This window comes from Prionailurus bengalensis, chromosome F2 (assembly GCF_016509475.1).
Source record: "Prionailurus bengalensis isolate Pbe53 chromosome F2, Fcat_Pben_1.1_paternal_pri, whole genome shotgun sequence".
Lineage (NCBI taxonomy): Eukaryota > Metazoa > Chordata > Mammalia > Carnivora > Felidae > Prionailurus > Prionailurus bengalensis.
In genome coordinates this window covers 71,999,559-72,005,373 of record NC_057353.1, presented here as the reverse complement: position 1 = coordinate 72,005,373, position 5,815 = coordinate 71,999,559, and positions in this window count along the sequence as shown.

Below are 5,815 nucleotides of genomic sequence, written 5' to 3'. Positions count from 1 at the left end.
TCTTACTCTCGTGAGGTCTCTTCTCTCACCTGTCTGCTGCTCCCAGTCCTGCTCCCTTCCTGGGTGATTTCATGCTGCATCTAAGAAATGCTGAGACTTGGGATTTGTCTAACTGTGTGACTTAAGTGTGGGCCAGGGAGCAGGGTGAAGGGGAAGAATAGAAATGATCCCACTACAGGACACCCCATGGACCAGGGGGAGAGAGCTCCAAGGATGGAACAGTCACGTGTATGCTCTTGGTGACATCCTTGGAGTAAATTCACTGGGAGACAGATTGCAGCGGGCCGATGCGTGAATACCAGGGAGGAGTGAGCACGCAACATGGGGAAAGTTCTTTGAGGAAGTGGTCTGTGAGGGGACAGTGGTTGGGGAGAGGGTGTCACTGGAGGGGATGTTTGGGTGAGGGGGTTTATGAGATGGCAGGGACCTAATCACCAGGTCACGGGGAAGGATCCAGGTGAAGTGGGGAGGGCGAGGATGACTTTTGTCAGTCACGTCACCAGACACTCATCTCTACCTCTCACGTCCACTCTGGAGAAGAGAGCTCACTTGCATTTTGCAGATGAGATGGCTGACAGTGTCTGATTTGCTTCGAAATTGCACAGCCAGTGCTGTGGCAAATTATCGAACTGTTCTGCATGTTAAGTTCCTCTCTATTTGTCATGTGATTGCATTAGTTCCTGTTAGTCCAAGGTCTACCTCCCTGGGCCATTGTAAGGGCTCCTTCCCTTCACCCTGGGGCCTCAAGTGTGTACAACACGCCCCACTCGCCCCCTAGTGGGCCTGGTATGACTTGCAGGCACTGCTGTGAGCCTTTCATCTTCCTTCAGATCACGCTAGTCAACTCCGGTAAAACATGAGCGTTGTTTCCTCCCCCCTCTCAAACTATACAGCATGTTTTCATTTACCATGAGCCTAATAGCACTACCATCTCCCGGTACCCTCAGCAGGAGTGTCTGACCTCTCAGAAACAGGAGTCCCAGCCTTATCTGTATCTCTCAGAAGAGAGCTGCTTTTGAGAAGGGAAGAGCCCAGCAGCTTTACCCATGTGCTGTTCTGCGCATTCATGGAGAAGGCTGGGAAACACCTCCCCACTGTGGGGACACACACATCCCACCACCAAAGCCACCTCCCAGCACGGCTGACTGACAGAAACGCTGCTCCGGGAAGATACAGGGATAGTCTCCCGTGTGGACGGGGACGAAGGGGGGTCCGGCGTGGAGGTGTCCTTGGCACCAGGCCAACGGCAGCCCCAACCCCATCATCTCTATTCATTCCAGTGTCCACTCAAGCCGCTCTCAGCAGCTGGCCTGGGGGAGCCACGGGGCGCTCCCCAGGGTACCCATAACCTCGGGAGAAAGCCCAGGAGATAGCCGCAGGATCCCAAACAAACCGGCAGACACAATGCCCCAGGAACATAAGGCAGGGTTGTATCTACATCTCTCCCTCCCTCGCTCTTGGGCCTCAGTGCCCCAGCACACGCACACACTTCGGGTTCTGACTCCACATGGGCAAACCATTTGCATCAAACAGCAACTATACCCCTGGATGGAATGGGGAGCACTGGGGACACAACCAGCCTCCCCCAATTTCAGTCCCAGGAAGAGGTGAGCCTGATACAGCTAGGGTCCAGCTCCTCAGGGATCAGGGGATGCCATTCCCTTCTCCCCCCCACCCCCAGACATGCACGCGCGCGCACACACACACACACACACACACACACACGCTACTCCCTACAGTATCCTCATTGCAGGCTTTGGTGCCGGGAGCATCTTGGTGTCACTTACCTCCTGTCGATGGCAATAGATAGACAGGGATAAACTGTCCAACCACAGGTAGTCAGTGGACTTTGCTTCTGAGGAAAGACCAGCCCTACCCAAGGCAGCTGTCTCCTGAGGGGTCAAGAGGAGGATGTGATTCGCACTTTAGGCAGAAGTCAGAGACTGCCGAGGGCAAAGGGGGGAACAGTGCAGTTAAAGGTAGTGGGTAATGATAAAGTGTTTTAATTTAGGGAGGGGGAAATGGAGCACCGTTTCCCCAAATATCATGTTTCGTAAACTTGTGAACAAATACCACGTTTTGGAAAGTGTGATCAGAATGAGAGGAGATGGAGCGTTGACCTCACAGCTATGCCTGCAAGTCATTTCTTGGCTTGAGGGTGAGTGGAGCTCAGTGACCCAATTCAGGCCTATGGGTGAGGAGAATGAACCTGTACAATGGTCCAGTGCAGTAAACGCTGGCCTTACATGAACTAATTTGGGCCTCAGAACAAATCAGAAAGGAAAATAATGTGTAGAACAGCTCGATAATTGGCTATAGCACTTACTGTGTCACTTTGGATGAAATTAGAATACCTTATTGAGATTCAGTGGCTGGGGAAATATAATTAAAAAGAAAATCTTCTCCCAGGCCGAGAAACCTTTCCACAAAGGTAGTCAAGAAAGAAAATGGTGTTATTATTGAGTAAGTATTAAACCAGAACATGGTGCATGTCACAGGCAACCCATTAAGAGATTGCAAAGGCAAAGAACTGTCACTCTTCCATACAGCCAAGCAGATACAAACAATTTCATACATCCTGGCAAGATAAATGATAACTAGTTCTTCAGTAAGGCTTGATAGCGCCATCTGTCACACATAATTTATGCTGACTTTACCTGGTAATTGGGGTGGCCACCCATGCTACATAATCAGTTTTACCTAGAAGAAAAACATGTTGGTAAGAGGAAGTAGATCTGCAGCTGGGAGCAAGAAACATCCTGGATTTAGGCTCCTGCCCTTCCACAGAAACTGGGAGGGGTGATATCTCTTGACGTTTACCTTTCAAAGAATGGTTCTCAGGTCTTTGAGACATTCCTGAGTCCTAACGCTGTTTTCAAAAGGATTTATATGTATTTCAAAGAGAGGAGAAAGTACTTAACAACTACAAGCTTTCTAAAGTAAGTGTTCCAATAGCCAAACACCTGTAACCACCAAGTGTGAGGCTGGATGGTGTGTGAGTGTGTGCGGTGGGAGAGCAGACTTGGTCCCAGGAGACTTCCTTGGGTAGTGGTAAGGGGGCTGAACTTGAGGGGCGAGGTGGGGGAAAGCATATGCAAAGATAAGGGAAGTGTGTGTTGAGTTAAATGAAAGGCTGGGTGGTTGGAGGAGGAGTGGCAGGATGATGGATGAAGCTGGAGAGGGGCCTCACATGTCCAGGGCAGACATTTAAAGCCTGAAGAGGCTTTAAAATTTTTTTTAATGTTTATTTATTTTTGAGAGAGAGAGAGAGAGAGAGACAGCGAGTGAGGGAGGGCAGAGAGAGAGGGAGACACAGAATCTGAAGTAGGCTCCCAGTTCTTAGCTGTCGGCACAGAGCCCAACATAGGGCTTGAACTCACAAACCATGAGATCGTGACCTGACCTGAAGTCAGAGGCTCAACCAGCTGAGCCACCCAGGCACCCATGGAGAACTTTAAGCAGTAGGGCAGGGTGATCAGGAATTGGTTTTCATAGAGAGATAATTTGCATAATCTAAAACATACCCTTTTCTGTGCTTTCTGTGAGTTTCGGCAAATGCATACAGTTGTGTCACCACCCTCCCCTAGTTTCCTTGTGGCTTTTTGCAGTCAACCCGTCTCCTGGCCCTCAGCGCCTCATAACCACTCCCTGGTTTTCTGCCTCAGCATGTAAAGGTGACCTTACCGTATGCACCCTTCTGAGTTTGGCTTCTCACCACAGTGCATTTGAGCCCCATGTCTTGTCACATGATACACTGACCCGTCATGTGATGTGTCGTCTCATCATGTGACACATTGTCCCCTCACATGATATGCTGTCCTATGTATCAGTTGTTTCGTCCTTCCTGCTGCTGAATAGTATTGTTGCATGGGTGCACTTATCCACTCACCAGTGAGGGACATTGCGATGGTTTCCAGTTTTGGGCCATTCTGAACACGGCCTTCTTTGTGCACATGTTTTTCTGTGAACGTAAGTTTTCATTTAGTTTGTGAACACTTAAGAGTTGGACTGCTGGGTTGTATGATGCGTGCTCTTTAACTTCATGAAAAATTGCCAAATGGTTTTTTGAAAGTGGCAGTACTATTTTGCATTCCCAACCAGGTTCCAGTTTCTCTGCACCCTTGATAGCATGTGACCTTGTCATGTGTTTTGATTTTAGCCATTCTAATAGCTACGTAGTGGTATCTCATTGTGGCTTTGGTTTGCTTTTCCCTAATGACTGACGGTGTCAAGCATCTTTTCCTGTGCTGCCCTCCTCCCTCCAAATCTATGTATCTTCTTTGGTGAGGTATTTTTTTAAGTCTTTTGTCCATTTAAAAATTGTTTTGCTTGGGGCGCCTGGGTGGCGCAGTCGGTTAAGCGTCCGACTTCAGCCAGGTCACGATCTCGCGGTCCGTGAGTTCGGGCCCCGCGTCGGGCTCTGGGCTGATGGCTCAGAGCCTGGAGCCTGTTTCCGATTCTGTGTCTCCCTCTCTCTCTGCCCCTCCCCCGTTCATGCTCTGTTCCTCTCTGTCCCAAAAATAAATAAACGTTGAAAAAAAAAATTAAAAAAAAAATTGTTTTGCTTATTTTAAATTTTGACAGTTCTTCCCCACCCCAGTTTTATATATAAATATATATATAGATATATTTATCTCTATCTCTATCTCTATCTCTATAGATATAATTAACATATAGCACTGTGTAAGTTTAAGGTATACAGCATAATGATGTGACTTGCATATATTATGAATGATTACCACAGTGGGTTTAGTTAATATCCAATCATCTCCTATAGATACAGAAAGAGAAAAACAGATTTTTTTCCGTGTGATAAGAAACCTTAGAATGTACCCTCTTCACAACTTTCAAATACACCATTCGGCAGTGTTATCCAGAGCTATCATGGAGTACGTTACCTCTCTACTTATTCATCTTATAACTGGACGTTTGTACCTTTTGACCATCTGGTTCATCCAATTCCACCTGTCCCCCTAACCCCACCCCTGATAACCACAAATCTGAACTCTCTTTCTGGGAGGTGTTTTCTTTTTTGATTCTGCATATAAATGAGATCATACAGTATTTGTTTTTCTCTGACTTATTTCACTTAGCATAATGCCCTCAAGGTCCATCCATGTTATTGTCAATAGCAAGATTTCATTCTTTCTTTTATGGCTGCATAATATTTGTGTGTGTGTGTGTGTGTGTGTGTGTGTGTCTCACAACTTCTCAAACTTCTTTACCCATACATCTGTCAATAGACACTCAGGTTGTCTCCATGTCTTGGTTATTGTAAATAGTGCTCTAGGAACATAGGGGTACAGATGTCTCTTCAACATGGTGTTTTTTTCCTTTAGATATATTCACACAAGTGGGATTGCTAGTTCACATGATAGATCCACTGCTGAGTTTTTGAGAAGCCTCCAGACTGTTTTCCATACTGGCTGCACCAGTTTACTGTCCCATCAGCAATGCACAAATGTTCCCTTTTCTCCACAAACCTGCCAATACTTGTTGTTTCTCATCTTTTTGAGAATAGCCATTCTGACAGGTGTGAGGTGGTATCTCATTGTGGTTTGATTTGCATTTCCCTGATGATGAGTGATGTTGAGCATCTTTTCATGTACCTCTTGGTCATGTGGATGTCTGTTTTGGAAAAATGTCTTCAGATTTTCTGCCTATTTTTTAATTGGGTTGCTTGTTTTTTTGCTTTTGAGTTGTATGAGCTCTTTATATAATTTAGATATTAGCCCCTTATCAGAAATATGATTTGTAAAGGAAAAAAAAAAGTTAGAGAGGGAGAGAGCCAAACCATAAGAGACTCTTTTTTTTT